Raw genomic sequence first — 18,818 nt, forward strand, 5'->3', positions numbered from 1 at the left:
GGGTCTTTGGCCGTTGGTCTTGGCCCTCTTTGCAGGTGTGCTGGTAGGGGTGTCCTGGAGCTCGTCGTTTGAATCGGACCCTGTGGTGGAGTAAAGGAGGGCGAGCGTTATAAATGGGTCTGTGGAAATTGGAATGGCAATGTATCACATGCATTGGGGTGGTACCTGAGGGTGATTTGGGTTGGGGCCTTGGAGGTGGTTTCATTGGTGTGTGGAGTGAGGGTGCAGTTGTTTTGCAGCCTGCAGTTAGGGTGTGCCTGCTGCACGTGTAGAGGGTGTTTTTAGGATTTTTAATTATTTATGTATTTAATGTGACTTTTAAAGTGTGCTATCAGGCCTGTGCATGTGGCCGTTCTCCTGGACATGTGTTACTGTTGCACTATGTGGACACGTGGTACTTCACATGATTGGACATTGTGGTTTTGGCATTGTTTTATTTGGGGCACCTACCTGATTCTTCGGTTGTATGCACTCCTTTCTCCATCCCTCCGACTCCCTCTATACTCTCCATTCCAATGGTGGAGGCACAGATTTCTTCCCAGGGGGTCAACTTGATGGGTGATTCCGATCCCCCACCGGTAGCTGTGGCAATGTTGCGGTTGGCAGAAAGTATGCTACGGACGCGGATTCGCAGGTCGTCCCATCGCTTTCTGCATTGCTGTGGGTTGCGGGGTGCGGTCCCCACCGCACTTACACGCTGTGCCACCAGGGCCCATATGGCCTTCTTGTTCGCAAGTGCCGTCCTGGTCATTTGCGTGGAGAAGACGACGGCAGCATTTTCCTGGAGGGTCTCTGTGAGCATGGTGAGTTCCTCACAGGAGAAGTGGACCTGCCGCTTGCGGTCGCACGCTTTCTTCGCTACTTTTCCCATTATTCTTGGTTTCACTAGGGTGGCTAACGGGTTGGGATGTGTCTCAGGGTAGTGTTTTTAATGGTTGTGTGGAAATAGTGTTTTTATAGGTGTACGGCGTGATGTTTCCCGTTCCGGGACCATGTTTTTACTTCCGTTTCCGTATATTTCCAGTCACCGTACTTTCCGGTTGCCGCTCATTACGGTGACCGCTAAGATGGGTGGCGGAATTGCACCTAGGGCGCCGTACGGCGGCGGTGTGGGCCGTTTTGGGGTCATTTCCGCCATCGCAGACTTTGCACTTCCGCCATGGCGTGGTGCTCGTGCCCGATGGGTCGGAATGAGCCGCACTTTGCTCCGTCGTGCAATGGCGGAAACGCTATTTACGCTATGGCGGTCCGGTCGGTCGATTTCCGCCAGGGTCGTAATGAGGGCCAATATGTTTTAAAAAGGAATATACCAAAAGAAGATAAAGTGGCTTCCACCATAATTACCTCACAGACGTTCCACAACCAACAGCAAGACCAGACGTATACACTACTGATTACATATCTCACCAGACATAGTAAGTGCACTTCTTTTTACTCATATATTTATAAACTTTCTATATTAGAAAAAAAAAACATATTACTTTTTTGTTTTCTCACAGAAATATGTACTACTCTCGACTGGCTAGAGGAGCATTTCCCACGAGAGGAAATGTTAGAAAATAGTCCACCTAATGGTACACACTTTACTATATAAACCAATTAATAAATATTATTTTGTATACATTTAACATATACATTTTTTTTTATTACAGACCATACAAAAATTCCAAGCATCTCACAACAACAATCAGAGGATATCACTCTGCAGCAGATTCATCAAAAAATGGACGACCTTATGCAAAGTTTTGTGGATTTGAAAACCTTTGTGGAAAATTATGTGAAAGCCCCAACAGCACACCATTGTCCAACCTGCACTTGTCCCCCCTCACCCTATCCCACGCAGTTAACCCCAAATCCTGTCTATGGACCAAAGCGTTTCGATGACATTTCCTTCCCTTCTTCACCTGATCCCAGTTATCTAGAAATCCCTAATTCTCCTGTTTTTGTTTCCATTTCTGCCCCACCTTCCCAGTCATAATTGTATATATATATGAAATAAAGTTACTTTTCTTATATTGTGTTGTAATTACTTTCAGTTCCTTGTAATAAAACCAATTTAGGTGTCCACGGACACCGCGGTTGTTCGGAAATGTTCGTAAAGAAACGAAAATGTAACTGTCCTGAGGACACTACATCTGTCCGTAATGTTCTCATGCAAGTTGAAAATGTTCTAAGAACACTCGTAGTGTCCTGAAATGTTCGTAAAGAAACAAAAATTAAAGTGTTCTAAAGAACACTATATCTGTCCGTAATGTTCGCTATCAACTTAAAACTGTCCTAAGAACACAATTGCTGTCCTGAAATGTTCCTAAATACACGAAAATGATGTGTCCTGAACAACAGTACAACTGTTCGTAGTGTTCGCTACCCAATTGAAAGTGTTCTAAGAGCACAATTGGTGTCCTGAAATGTTCCTACATAAACTAAATTACACGTGTCCTGAAGAACACTATATCTGTCCTTACTGTTTGCTACCAAGTTTAAACTGTTCTAAGAACACACGCGGGGTCCTGAAATATTAATTTCACGTGTGACGCACTTTTAATTACTTCAGAACCCGAACAGTGTCCGTAGGACATCAATGCGCATGCGCTAACCAATCTCCGTGCACTTGGTGTCCTGCGGACAGGCGCTTCCTTCTCAGACTAGTTCGCAAACAGATCATATGACTGCGCCCACGCTCATCGTGTGTCCTGAAATGCGGACACTGTTCGTGTCCCCGAACAATTTAAAAGTACATTTTCAGTTAATCCATAATATTTTTCAATAAAATCTCACCATGCCACAAGTCCCACATAGCAATCTTGACTTTCTATATACCTTTTGAAACTTTCCGATCCTTTTTTTGTGTTCGATCTGTCCGCGCACAGTGCGCATGTCCGCGGACCGCGCACAAGCACCCCTATAAAAGACCACGCCCTAGAGCTTATTCCCATTGTGTTTCTGGCTATTATTCAGAACACAGTGATTTTTGCTGCCACTTGCAGACTACACCATCATCGACATGGCATCCTTGGCTGCTGAACTGCCACTTGGTGCTGCACCTGCTTCAGCACCACCACCACCCCCTCCACCACCTCCCCAAGGGCCTGAAGAGGGGAACAGGAGCGAGGATGCGGAGGAGGAAGAAGAGGATGATGAGAATGAGGTAGAGGAAATCCCTACTACCCGCACTAGGCGTGAGTCTTGGGTGTGGCCGTTATTTACCATTCATGGGAATGGTCCTAAGGCTCGTGCGAACCATGTTACCTGCAATGAGTGCAAAATGATACTCAGTCGCGGGAAGCATGGTAACAACAGCTTTGGGACCACTACTATGAAGCGACACCTGAGGTCATTTCACTCTGGGGCTATTCGCAGGGTTGTACCTTGCGAAGAACGTAGCAGGTTGATTTCCTCTACTTCATCCTCTGTTTCTGATCCTGTCACCACAAGGACCACCTCTGTGGGACAGCGTCTTTCTCAAGCTGCCTCACAGGCCATACAGAATGCTGATTACCCTTACCTTTCGAGGGTCACAGTTGTATGTATGTACTGTGACACAGTCTTTGCAGGGGGGAGCGACTTCGGAGTGCTTTTGAGACTATCGTCTCAGAGCACGAGAAGACAACCCACTCTACATCTTCCTCTCTCAGCTCGCCCTTTCTTATCCCTGTGGTTGGTGTCCCCCCCTTTACCCTCCTTTACCCTCCTCTCCTACTGTGTCGTGTCTGAAAAACCAAAAAAAATACAAAATTACAAAAATAAAAAAAAAATAAGGCTCTTTTCAGAGCCGCCTTTCCCAGTTAAAAAATAGAAGTGAAAATAAATGAAGCAGGGCTCTTTGTATTTTTTAGAAGTCCGCGAACAGTTTGCGAACATTAAAAAAATTGGGTTACTACTCCATCACAAACATTGTAATTTTCTCTGGAAAGAAGTGGTGGCTCTGAAAAGAGCCTTTGGGTGGTGTTTGTAAGTCAAAAATTGTAAATGCTTAACATCTACTTTGTTGTAATTCCAAAAAAGGTCGCAATGCATTTTGTACATTTCTCAGAAAAATCTGATTGCCAGCATAAGTAAGATGGACTCCATCTCGGCGAAAAATGTATGTACTACAAAACATAATATTTTCATTTTGAAAAGAAGACATGCCAAAATCTCTTAGAAAGCCACAAACAGCCTTATTAACATTGCGCCTTGCTTTTTCCATTTGTGGACCAAATGAAGAAGAACAAAGCCACATTTGTCTCTGCGCAATCCGTGAAAATATCACTTGCGAATTAGGAAACATGTCCATAACCTTCCTCAGTCCTTCTTTCATAGCAAATTGCAAAAAAATTCCAGTCACATGCCCTAAACTGTTCCCTCCACAATGAATTACAATTATGTCTGGATGTTGCTCTGTCTCCAAAGTAGCACAGAGAGGTAGCAAGTCCAACCACTTCATTCCACGTACTCCATGCCAGTGTACTTCCACATGTGGGAATCCAAGATCTACAGCTACTCCACAGCTTTCTGCATGCACCTTCAACCAATGTATCCACGAATCTCCTAAAATCCAAACAACCTGTTTTCTGAAACACACAGCCATAGCTATCTTTTGTTCTCTCAGCAAAAAGAGTATCTCAAAAAATCTCTCCTGGCACAACACACCCACCAGACTTTCCTGACCAATCCCTTTCAGTGCTTATTCTCATTTGCATGACTTCTGAACCCAAAAATCCCCGGATGTAACTCCAGATGTCCTGGAACTACCGCCATGTCCGCGGACATATCGTAACATGAACAGCCCTTCTACCATTTCCACTACACTCTCTCTGCCATTCCCTCATTGGATGTACCTCAAAAATCACATGACCATGCACCAATCACATTCAAGACCTCTACATCTAACTGCATCATCATAGACCAGCACTGCAAATGTACTCTGAATCTCTCTGAGTACAAGTGTCATATCATTGGCAAGCAGCATCTACCACAAATACTGTACAAGTTTTCAAGATTTCTACTTGCAGCTCCACGCATATCCATATGCATGAACACAAACTTCAGGTATGCACATTTTCTGTATAGTACATGACATAGCTCTCAACCATTTTTGTTTTACAGGCGGGTGAAATCACCCGATTTTGTTTTTAGCGGGTGAGACGCCCATTGGAATGAATGGGCGTGCAGGAGGCTTGGCAGGTGAGTCTGCCCTTTACAAGGCGTGTGACACCCGCCAAAAGCGCGTGACTTCAGAGCTGCGGTAGATGAACACATTTTCAAACAAACTTTTACCTTGTAAAATCTGTTAAATGAATTTACTGTACTTTTTTCAATTTCCTAAAATCAACTACCACTTATACACCTTTATACTTTTTACTTTCTTTAAACACACACACTCAAATCATGTTAAACTAACATTTTTTAAATGAAATATATAGACTACATATATTCAAACAAAATTGCATGCAAACACAATCTATGTTTAAACCTTTATAAAAATATTTATACAATTTCATATTTTTTGTTTTTATTTATTTATTTACTTAATTACTTTAAATTAGACATGACATTGAGGCGCTATTACCTAGAACAGTTTACTTACAGAAATAGTGGTATTCACTAATATATTATAAATTTCACAAGACATAGCAAAGATATTTTATTTTTGCTACAGTTAGTCATTCAATACAATTTGTTCATTAAGAACATATCATATACACTGAACTGATGCAATGTATCTTATGTAAATAAATTAGTTTAATAGTTTTACAGAAGGCACTGAGGATTTCAATTAAAAAAATCAATATCTAAATTAAAAACAGTGCTATATACAAACAAAGTTACTAATTTGAAGCTTTCACAGTTGCAGTGAACACCAGTTTCCTGAAAAGAAGCAGCCGAATTCGAATAAGAAAGAAAAACTAAGAAGTTACCTGTTACTTTTAAAAAAAAAGTAAGTAAAATATCACCATATTATTTATATTATTAATCACATATACTATAACATTAATACCAGCTATTTTGGTTTCTTAAAATAGAGATTTTGTACCATTTTGTCCAAAACTTTCCATGTCGTAAACAGCGATTTACAACCAGAATGGCCGACATATTTCTATTTTTGGACACACAAATTAGCCAACTGAACCACTACAATTTTCATATTATAGAACAAACAACTGTTTTAATTGTATACATTACATTTACTATTTGTACTTTTCCACACCACTAGCTTACTTTTTTTTTGTCATCTGAACCCCAGTTTAGTGACACATAAATTCAAGAATACCTACCCCTACTAGTTTTAGTTCCCAATGCACAATCACACACCATTACATACATCTTTATCATCTTACTCAAACACTCATGCACACAGCACACATACATTCCAGAACACCCAAACCCATATCTTCTTTATTTTTTTCAACAGACCCTAAAGAATGCCTACCAAAAGACAACTCCGTAGAAAGCAACGCAAAATTAGAGCAAATGAAAATAAAGGTGTCCAACATAAGCATCCATCTGTAGCAGAATTTGTAAAAAAAGTTGAAACAAAACAGCTAATACAATCATTTAGTGAAACACAAAAAGTTTAAAGTACAACAACTTCGCTTCCTCTATCAAAATGTAAAACAAACCAAAAAACAATTAACAGAAAATCACCTATCAGTACAGATAAAACTACTTCTTCAAATTTTAAAATAGTGCAAAGTAAGCATACCAAGAAAAGTATTTTAGCCAAACTATACCGTCACAAAGTCCTTCAAAATCTTATAAAAACAGGAGAGAAATCAGGTTCAAAGCTTAAAACCTATCGTAGGAAATTAATCTTAGAAGCATTGATGGACAGTGCAATTCTTCTCAAAAGAAATTTATTTATTTTACTGTTAAACAAAATGAAACCACTAACAAAACTAATAACTAAATTACAAAAAAGACTTCTCAATAAGCGAAATGTCAACAGAAAGAACTTCTTAAGTATCTGCGGAGGTGAATGGAATCACACTACGAGCACAGAACCATATTTTAATGAAGAAGCGTACAAACAAAAGCAAACGAATACAATTGCCATAAATAGCAGTGGTCGAGGTTATGAAAAAGTGAATAATACCATAATGGAACAAGAAGTACTCCTTACAAAAATATGCCCTGAAAACTTAGAATTACCCCTCCATTCAACTGAACCAGAACGTCTAGTGTACAAGTGGCCATGCACGTCAATGTGTAACATTCCCAAACAATGTTTCAAATCTTTACACCAATTCCTCAATAAATATGTAAAAAGCAAAGACAAAATCAAAATTAAATTACTGCAAAATATAGATACCTGTCCAGTGCGCAAGTACACAGGACTACAAGGACATTCATTGGCCTGCATTACAGGACCTACTTGTAAAACCACTTTCCAAGATATCAAAAGGATATCAACACATCATTCAACTATAGGAAATCTAGTCTATAAACTGTACTATGCTAAAAGTCCTGCTTTAGCACTAGCAAAGTTAAATAACATCCTTCTACATGGTACAGCAAAAGACCTACTTGAAGAAATTCACTATATCCAGAAAAAATATTTTGGAAGTGAAAGCCATTTACAGAATGAAATAGCTTTAAACCAATTAAGCAACAATTCTACACATGGCAACCTTTTGCTAAACACATACAAAAAAGAAATACTAAAATTTAAAAGTACATCAGCTGAAGTACCAAACCATGTATGTGAATGTTGCCGTAGAATTTTTTTATAAAAGTAACACAAAAACTGTGGACCTATCATACAAAATAGAAGACAATGAAGATTCTAAATGGTTTGAATTAGCTCTCTACCTTCTAGCAGAAAACAAATATGAAATAACTGAGCCCTTAATACTTTGCAGTTATTGCACTACAAAACTTGACAACAACCAAACTCCTTCACGTTCTATCACAAATAATTTGGAATTATACCCAGTACCAAAACCTCTACAACAACTTAATTTATATGAGAGCATCATAATTCAAACAGTACACCCATTTCAAGCAATAATACGCCTTCAACCAAAAACAGCAAAATTACCTCCCTCTGAATTGGTAAAAGGCATTCGTGGAAAAGTAGTTTATTTACCATTAAATCTAAAAGAAAATGTGCATACTCTAGGAGTACAACGTCCAATGCACCAATCTTTAATCATATTAGTAAATGGAGTACCTACAAAAGACAAAAAAATATGGCAACAGCTGGTAGATTTATATAAAGTTAGACAAGCCTTCCAATATCTTAAAGAGAATAATGAATATTACAAAGAAATTAATATTGAAGAAAACTTGAAAGATACAACTGAAATAATTCAAGTAACACAAGAAGCTGGTCAGTTTGAGCTACTAGATCCTGCTACAATATCAAATACTTTAGACCAGTATACAATTCATCCTTTGCACTGTAATGACACCATACAAGATGTACTGGAAACTTACCAAATGCGTCAAACAAAAGGATCGCCAATCAGTATATGGGAAAAAAGTATAGAAGCACGTGTTTTTCCTCTACTCTTTCCAACTGGTAAAGGAGGAAGATATGATGATAGACCTATTCAAATATCAGCTTCTGAATACCGCTCATTACGGATGTATTCTGAAGATCCCAGATTTAGACAAAATGTGGAATACATATTCCACCTACTCTTTGAAAGTGAACTAGCAACTTTATGTTACGGAGTTGCACACATATTAAAATCAGGATCACACTTTCAAAATATGACAGCTACACAATTATTAGAGAAAGTGCAACAAAAGGATGAGATTTTACAATCAAATATTACAAATCTATTAGCAAATATGCGTGGTACTAAAGAGTACTGGTTTCAACGTCATGGAGATGTACGTTGTATGATCAGAAACCTTGGCCCACCCACTTGGTTTGTTACATTAAGTTGTGCAGAATGTGCATGGGAAGATTTACATGATTTCCTACGCATATCAAATAAAAACAAAACAAACATAGATATTCTAACACCTGGAGAACTTTGTTCTTTGGATCCTGTTAATGTTTCAAGATATTTTCACCATCGCTTCATTGCTATGCTACATTTTATTTGTAATAAAACTGTTCCTCCCCTTGGAGATGTGCAACACTTCTTTTGGAGAAAAGAATACCAAGCCAGAGGAGCACCACATATCCACATGCTTTTGTGGATTAAAGATGCTCCTAAATTTGGTCAAGACAGTGATGCCACTGTTTTACAGTTTATTGAAAAATATGTCACTTGTCAAATTCCATCAGAAGCCACAAATAGTGATCTTTGTGCACAAATTTTACAATTTCAAAGACACAAATGTGGAAAATATTGTCGTTGCAAATACAAAAACAAAGGCAAATACTACACCAAATGCCGATTTGGTTTCCCTAGACCAGTTACAAATACAGGTCAAGTAAACAACCTCATGTCTTCAGTTAGACATACTGTTAAAGGAAAGTCACCTAAAAATACATATTACATAAAAAGAAAAGAAGAAGAAAAATATATCAATGATTATAATGCAATCATTGCCCACTTATGGAATGCAAACATAGATGTGCAGTACATTGCAGACAATTCTACTGCAGTTGCACGATATGTCACAGCATACTTAACTAAAGCAGAAAAGACAGAGCTCCAAGACCTCTCGAACGACCTGTCATCAGATAAAACAGTATCTCAGAAATTATACAGTTTGGGCATAAAAATGCTCACCCATAGAGAATGTGGATCTTATGAAGCAGCTGATCGTTTAACTGGTACTTCATTGTATGGTAAATCTGAAAATATAGTATGGCTAAGTCTTGGTCCAGCTAAATCTAGAAAAAGAGTTCTAAAATCATATGAAGATATAGAAACAATAGCCAAACATGATCCCAACAGCCAAGACATTTTAAAAAACAATTTATTGGACACATACTACCCAAACAGAAGTAATACTTTGGAAAACATGTGTCTATACCAAATAGCCCAAAACTACACATACAAAAATAATATGAAACCCGATGAAAAAAAAGGTAAATATAGAGTGACAGACTGTGAAGGCAGCTTAGTTAAACTCACTAAACCAAATTTAATTAATCATATCAAACTGTCATTGAAGACTCCTCAACATAAAGAAGTATATTACATGTCCCTGATACAACTCTTCAAACCATGGAGAAAAGAAGAACAATTACTAGATAACTATGACTCATACGAGGATGCTTTCAAAGCAAATGAAAGCACTATAACTGATGTAAACTTTACACAGTACAAAACAATGTTGCACAATGAACAGCAACATGAAGAAGAACTCCAAGCTCAACTAGATAAGGATACTCCTGACAGTAGTCAACCTTCTGTAACAGGAAGCCAAGAACCACTGGGAGAACCACTAATAACAAATGAGGCAGAATTAGCTATGATAGAAGTAGAAAACACCATGTGTCAGTATGAAGATAAGGAAGACTTAACTATACTACAATCAAAACTAAACAATGAGCAAAGTAGCATTTTTCAAGAAGTAACAAAACAAATTGCACATGGTGTAAAACATGAAAATAAAGAATGTTCCTGCCATAATTATAAACCTATACTACTGTACGTCAGTGGTAAAGCTGGTTCTGGCAAAACATTCCTAATAAAAATCATTAGTAAGTTCCTACAACAATTGACAAACAACAAACTGACAGCTGTTGTCACTGCCCCCACAGGTTTAGCTGCCTACAACATAGGTGGTGTTACATTACACCGATTACTACTATTACCAGTAGAACACCAGAACAAATTAGATTATTACAAACTTTCTGCAGAAGCTGCAATGGAATGACGCAGAGTATTGAAACAAATGAAAATGCTACTAATAGATGAAGTGAGCATGGTCTCCAACCTGATGTTAGCTTTGATTCACCTCAGATTACAAGAAGTACTCAAAACAGACTATGAAGAGCTCTTTGCAGGAAAACACATTATTGTTTTTGGAGATCTGCTTCAATTAACACCAGTAAAAGGTGAACCTATTTTTAAAACATTAGGGCACAAACTCTGCGGTAAAACTGTTGGCAGCATTGGAAATGTCCACCTTTGGCAACATTTCCAATACAGAGAATTAACAGAAAACATGCGCCAATCTGCAGATCTAACTTATGCCAACATTTTAAAAAGTTTGAGAGTTGATATACTTTCTAAAGAAGCAGAAGCAACATTGAAAACCCGGCACATTAATACACTTTATGGCGATAATGCATGTGCTACAGATGTTATGGAACAATTAGCCCACAAAAATGTCAATTGTATGGCCTTAATGCCAACTCTTGCAAGCTGTTTCAAATTCAATTAAATCATGCTAAGTAAAGAAATGCAACCAATAATGGAAATTAGCGCCACAGACAAACTACATGTACATGGTATTACACTACCCATGTGTGACCAAGCCACAACAAGACTAAATAATTTAGAAAAATCAATCTCAAACACAGCAGGCTTAGAAAAGATGTTAAAATTATCCTAAAATTTCAGAGTAATGCTTAAACGTAACCTTGACGTGGACCAAGGACTAGTTAATGGAGCACTGGGTACAGTTGTTGGCTTTCAAACATACCCACGTGACAACAAAATTCAGTTTGTCAATATACTCTTTGACAAACTTTCAGAAGTAAAACAGATAGGACGCTCAACAGCTAGATTCCTTCTCTTCAAAGATATGTATGTACGCAGAGAACAATTTTCTCTAACTCTTGCATACGCAGTCACTATTCATAAATCACAAGGTCTTACCCTAGACAAAGTAATGATAGATATTGGTAACACAGTCTTTAAAGAAGGCATGAGCTACGTAGCACTATCACGCTTACGTACACTTGATGGTCTATTTCTAATCAACTTTGATGCAAGTAAAGTAAACGCTGATATTCCTTGCATTTTAGAATATAATAGACTTCGCTCACTATACACTCCCCATCTAAACACATATTCTGTTCCACAAAAACTAAAACGTTGTAAAAGAAAACTAAATCAAACTGAAATGCAACAGGACGTCACTGGAAATCCTCCAAAGAGAGTAAAAGAAACTAATACTTCATCAAGTACCACAAACAAAAAAGAATCAATTAGAGAAAGTAAACCAGGTACTTCTTTAAAGAAGGAAGACAAACTCCAAAAAAAGCAGTTAGATACAGAACTACCTGGACCATTTAAATTCTCAAATATAAGTTGCTATGCAAATGTAGCAATGAATATTCTATTTCAATTATCACCAATTGTTGACAACATTTACTCACACAGTACAAACCCATTGTGTTTGCAAATGTTAGTACTTCACAGAAATGCAACAAACAATCCTGACAAACACATATAGTGTTTTTGGAATAAGACGACAATTTGACTACTGTGCTGGAATGATGAAATTCACTATAAACTCACAGGAAGATCCACAAGAATTTCTAATGTACTTACTACAAGTACTGGAAAACAAAAACATACCTATAAATGAAATCTTTCAGATTTCATACATATGGAAACATACATGCACTCTCTGCAACAATGTGACACAAGAAGAAATCCCCAATGAACGCTTCATATATACATATCAATACCAAATTGTGAATCCATTCCATTTCAGCAACTTGTACAAAATGCAAACCATGGTAGATTATGCTCTACCTGCAATTCAGATAATCGCTCCACGTTAGTAATACAAACACATAGTAAATACGTAATACTAATGCTTCTACGTTAAAATGCAGATGGTACCAAAAACAACTGCAAGCTGACTGGATTCACACATGGTCAAATATCACTTGGTAAGAAAACCTTCACAACAATAGGTATAATCTACCACGCAGGAGCCACAACCAATTCAGGGCACTACACTGCATACATAAAAAAGAAATGTGGATGGTTTGAATGTAATGATAGTACCATTACTCTAAAGCAGAGATTACCAGCAAATCTTACAAACGCTTATTTGATGTTCTTAAAACCGAAATTTGATAAATAAACTGTATTTAAACCTTTAAGTAAATTTGTGTTACAAAAATATAAACTGTTAGAATACTCCAAAAGCTATCTAACTGCTCAAAGATTCTACAACAACTAATCAGATAAATGAATACCACTAAATTAGACCAAAAAATACACAGTAAGAATATGCCAATTGGTATCTAACTGTCCCAAAATTATAAATGTGTGTTAAAATAATATAAACTGTTAGAATACTCCAAAGGCTATCTATCAGCTCAAGGATTCTACAACAACTAATCAGATAAATGAATACCACTAAATTAGGCCAAAAAATGCACAGTTAGAATACGCCAATTGGTATCTAACTGCTCCAAAATTTTATAATATCAAAACAAATGAAGAATCTGTTACTGTTCCAAAATAAATACAACAAAGCAAAGTATAAAGCATTAGCCAGAAACAACAAGTGAACACTGCAAACAAACAAACAAATAAACTGTAGCATAACAGAAAAAGGTTTTTTTTTTTAATCCAACATGGATTTTCTTTTCTCCCACAGACCCAATGATTTTAGCAACAAATACAGAAACTGAGCAAATTGCACAGTACTCTGATTTGTACTCTACTAAATATGAGGGTCGAAAAAAAATAAAAGTATATTGCTTATACAATGTAATAAGTCATTACAAAATGCTAATACTAACATGCTATTTTCTTTTATCACAGAAATGAAGAAGAAAAACATGGACTCCCATTACTAGACCAAACAGTAAGTATACAATAATAAGGACAACCATAGCAGCACATCACATCCATAATATCTAATACCTTTGTTCCTTATACATTTGTTTTTCACCCAAAGTTATAAACAAATATGAATGTGATATGCTGCGGTGGTTGTTGCCAGGGCATAGAGTCTTGGGTGCATGGCCATTTGGCCATGCACCCAAGACTCTATGCCCTGGCAGTAACCACCGCAGCATATCACATCCATAGAGACAAACATTTCAACTATGATCTATGGGAAACTTTTAATGTCCGCGAACAATGTGAGTGTTCTTAGAACACTTTGAACTTGCCAGCGAACAATACGGACACCGTTTTCAGGACACCTCCTACGAACATTTCAGAACTACGCAATAGTTCTTAGAACACTTTCAACTTAACAACGAACAATACGGACAGCGTCCTAAGGACACCCCCTACGAACATTCCAGGACACCGGGAGTGTTCTCAAAAACGTCTTCAGAACAACCCCATCTTGTTTATTTGCGAACAATTCAGGACACCGCGAGTGATCTTAGGACACATTCAACTTGACAGAGAACAATACGGACAGCGTCCTCAGGACACCCCCTACGAACATTCCAGGACACCAGGAGTGTTCTCAAAAACGTCTTCAGAAAACCCCCATCTTGTTTATTTGCGAACATTTCAGGACACCGCGAGTGTTCTTAGGACACATTCAACTTGACAAAGAACAATACGGACAGCGTCCTCAGGACACCCCCTACGAACACTCCCTGGACACCGGGAGTGTTCTTAGAAGCGTCTTCAGAACACCACCATCTTTAACAAAGTTTTTTCACTGAATTTCATAGGTTTGTAGTAGCACAACTTAACCATAATATCCCTGACATGTAACATAGAACATACTAACCCCCTCGTAGTGATTTTCATGTCCGCGGACTACCGCCATGTCCGCGGACACATCGAAAATCTGAGCGTGGTGAATGTAAATTTAAATAGTGTGCCCCATTTCCCCTTTGAAGTTGGCTCTGAAAAGAGTCGTTTTTTTTTTTTTCTTTTTTTTACAGATGCTTCACAGACACCTGTTATTTTATATTTTTTTTCTTGTTTTTTTTTCTTACTTTACTCCTAAAATCTTCACATAACCTTCTCCAAAGCAACCCTTACATTCCAAAATAAAAAGGCATTTCCGGTAAAAGATAAACAAATGCCATCTTCTTTAAAATTAACAGCATTACTGGCATCAATATTCTCATTGTTACAGTAGAACATACCAGCTCTAAGCATGAATGCACACATGCCTCGGTTGATGACACACCTAGCAATGTTTTGCTGAGGACAAAAAACTGAACTATTGTCCCATATTGCCCTAGGTAGTAATCCAGAAAAAATTACTTTCGCATTTGGAAGGATCTTCACTACGGCTTGAACCAAGCGTTCCAAATCAGCCAACAAAGTAGGGGCACTGACGTTGCCCAAATGGAAAGCACCATAGTGCAAAACTACCACATGCGGACTGTTCATCATGGCCATATCCGCACAATCTTGTACAATTCCCTGTACATTGCAATCAGGCACAGCGCTCCACACCACCTCCACTCCTTTGACATCAAAGTTCTTTGCAACATGCCTGCATTCAGCGTACTGCTGTAAACCATGCACAAACATATCTCCGAGCACCAACACCCTGACTTTCTCCACTTCTGCCATCTTCACCACACACAGTCTCTTTCAACACAAATCCACACCCATGACATCTGATTGTCTGATCCGTACAGTCTTCTTTCCATGTTGGATTTCCTGGAAAAACCCGGATTTACCACGCCCTGTCCATGAACAGCCGCGGTGTCCGCGGACGGCGTCCACTTTACTCTCTGTACCATTCCCTCATTGCATACAGCTAAGCAATCACACAATACGAATAACGTCCTCAGAACACCCCCATTTTGTGAATTTTCGAACATTTCAGGACAATTATCATTTCATTATTCTACATATTAACATTACAAATATTATACTTTTATCTTGTACTCTGCACACAATGCTATCTTTCTCCATTATCAGCTCAGTATTCTCCATAGAATCCCATAATACAATGCTATTTATTGATATAAATCCATCGTTCAAAGCACTAATAATGGTATGATATTTATTGCAATATCCTTGACACTTTTTTCGGAACATTATAATGAAAATCCCTAGTACACAAATTCCATGAAAAGTACATACACATGTGATGTCATCAGTGATTTCATCAATGACATTTGCGATGTCATCTTTGATGTCCTGGGTGTTAGTCTTAGCAGTGCATGGTGTTGGCGCGAGTTATTTTTCATAGCTTACCATAACTTGCTATTTTCAGGGGTCTTTCGGCTGTACTTAGAACCATAACGTCCTTTAAACAAACTTTTTTTAATATCACGCAAACAATATACAAACATGGCGTGCAAAAACCAACTTCTACAGATGGCTTTACACAGAATGTTGCAAAGTAAGAATTTATGCTCGTTCACAGTGAAGGTCAGCTGCTTCCATTTTTTTCTCGGGCCCCGGAGAGGCTCACGAAGCGGACTATAAGGTTGTATTGTGTTTTGACCTTGACAGACAGAGATTGTGATGAAAGACTTCTCTTGAAGGAGTGTTGCTAAAACGTAAGAGAAGATAAAGATGACATTTCTGAAACAAAACCACTTTTACATATTATATCACTATGCAAAAGATCGTTGGCACACGCGGAGTCGTATTTTGGGACTGCACCACTCGTAGACAATGGAAATGGCAATTGTACTGTAAGTAACCCTTTACATTACTTTATACCAAATATAATTACAATAGCGTAGCATTAAAGACCGCTGAAGTTGAACTTGTTCGTTGAAAGTGGCATAATGTTTTCTACCGCGCACTATCACCGCCGAATTGATCCCCTGTCGTTTAGAGGGCTCTGAAAAAGGCAGACGACACAGAGTGGGTTAATATAAATAAATAAATAATAAATAAATAGGCGGTCAAGCGCTCTACTCGCTGTGCCACTTCACTGTAGTCTGTCAAGTGGCACAGCGAGTACAGCGCTCGCTTTGACATCCGTGCACAGCTTGCTAACGCAAGTTTGAATCCCGGCAAGGCCAAACTCAGCCTTTCATCCTTCCGTGGTCGATAAATGAGCACCACACACCGTGGTTAATAATAAGCACCGCTTAGATACCTCAGAGTTCTTAGCGCTATATGAATGGGAAAATATTATTATTTTATTATTAACATACTCTGTTGCACTATCTTCGATAGCAAATAGTTTCACGCCCTAATAAATAAAATGATGATTTTTAATGAAGATCGGCTGGTGAGACTAATTTTTGTTTTTTAAAACAGGTACGTGGCCCCGTTTTGTCTATGTCACGATTTACAGACTCCAGCGGATGGGGTCTTCAACTGCCAGGTGCAAGTCCAAATATGCAACTTCATGACCCTCACCATTTTATGGGACAATCGCCAAGGACCAATATGCCCTTACGCAGTACTAGCGGCTACAAACAACATACCAACCAATACGGTGGTCTAATGGCTCGTTGTTGGAGCAACCTTCCGATTATCAGAGAAACCATTTACTGCTTTTATCATAAACCAACAGCCTATCTACCGCAAAGGAACAACACGTGGCTCCAAAGAAACTTTTGCGGATCGACAGCAGAGACAATAGCAAATCGCTGAATATTCACTAAACATTTCATGTGAAATAAATGTACTTTACCAAATGTACAATCCTGCTGTTTACTTTTAAACCACAGTTTCATATTCCGAATTGTGGCGCACTGAGTTGTAACCTGATGTAACACTCTCTGTACCGCAAAGGAAGATTGCGTGTCTCAACATGAACTTTTTTGGATCGACAACAAAGACAAATGCAAATTGCTGAATATTCTCTAAACATTTGATGTCAAATAAATGTACTTTACAACATTTACAATCTTGCTCTTTGCTTTTAAATCACAGTTTCATATTCTGAATTGTGGCGCGCTGTGTTGTGACATAATGTGTGTTGTCTTCCAGATTCTGTGTAAAGGTGCGTAGTACTGGAGACTACTGGGCGCGTTTCATTACGCACCCTGTAACGACACGGAGAAAGGCGGGGAATATGAATGCTTTGATAATATCAGGCTTAGTGGCGGGAGATATGATTTAGTGTCGCAAAAGCAAGTCAGCCAGGTCAATAGCGCCAGTCATAGGATTATCACATAATGTCGACGCACACCAGCCGGATTTATCGTTTCTTTAGTGGACAAAAAGTCGGTTGACGCCCCTAGGAAATTGTACTATTAGCGAACAAAAGGAGTGCTCTTAAAACACTTTCACCCTGACAACGAACAATACAAACAACGTTCTCAGAACACCCCCATTTTGTGTAATTGCAACCATTTCGGGACACTGCGAGTGTTCTTAGAACACATTCAACTAGACAGATTACAATACGGACAGCGTCCAGAGGACACCCCCAGTTTGTGTATTTACGAACAATTAAGTACACCGCGAGTGTTCATAGCTCATTTTTACCTTCCTTGCGAACAAAAATGACACATACTCCGTCCTCTAAACACCCCACCATTTAGTTTATTTACAAAATGTCAGAACAGCCGTGTTCTCCGCGGACAAATCAAACGCAACAAAAAGGTCTAGCACATAAAAAAACAAAGCATTGAACCTATCTCATACTCCCCCACCCTCCCCAAACACTCTTACACACCAACACACGGCACTAAATACAATTTTTTATCCACGTTTCACTGCGCTGTACGCGGTAGACTGCGAATACAAGATGGCGGGCGCCACAGACAATCTGACGTGCTCCACGCCCCTCTCCATCCAATCAGCGAACACGTCGCATGTCCGCAGACATGACGCAAGCCCATGGGCCAATCGGGGTGCTGTCCGCGGAGCGAACAGGGAAGTCCGTCCGCGAAGCGAACGCAGATATCACTAATTTTTTTGCCTTACATTTTGGTAATTTTTAAAAAAACTACTGGACAGATTTACACCAAATTTACAAAAGCACGCTTTTGGGACCAGGCCGCCGCTCCTGCCGCAAATTTGGTGTAAATCCGTCCAGCGGTTCGGGCTGTAGCCGTGCGCAAAGTTTTTTCCCATTCAGTCTATGGGAAAAAAAAAAGTTTTGGG

Source organism: Ambystoma mexicanum, chromosome 12, assembly GCF_040938575.1.
Source record: "Ambystoma mexicanum isolate Mex_15411 chromosome 12, UKY_AmexF1_1, whole genome shotgun sequence".
NCBI lineage: Eukaryota > Metazoa > Chordata > Amphibia > Caudata > Ambystomatidae > Ambystoma > Ambystoma mexicanum.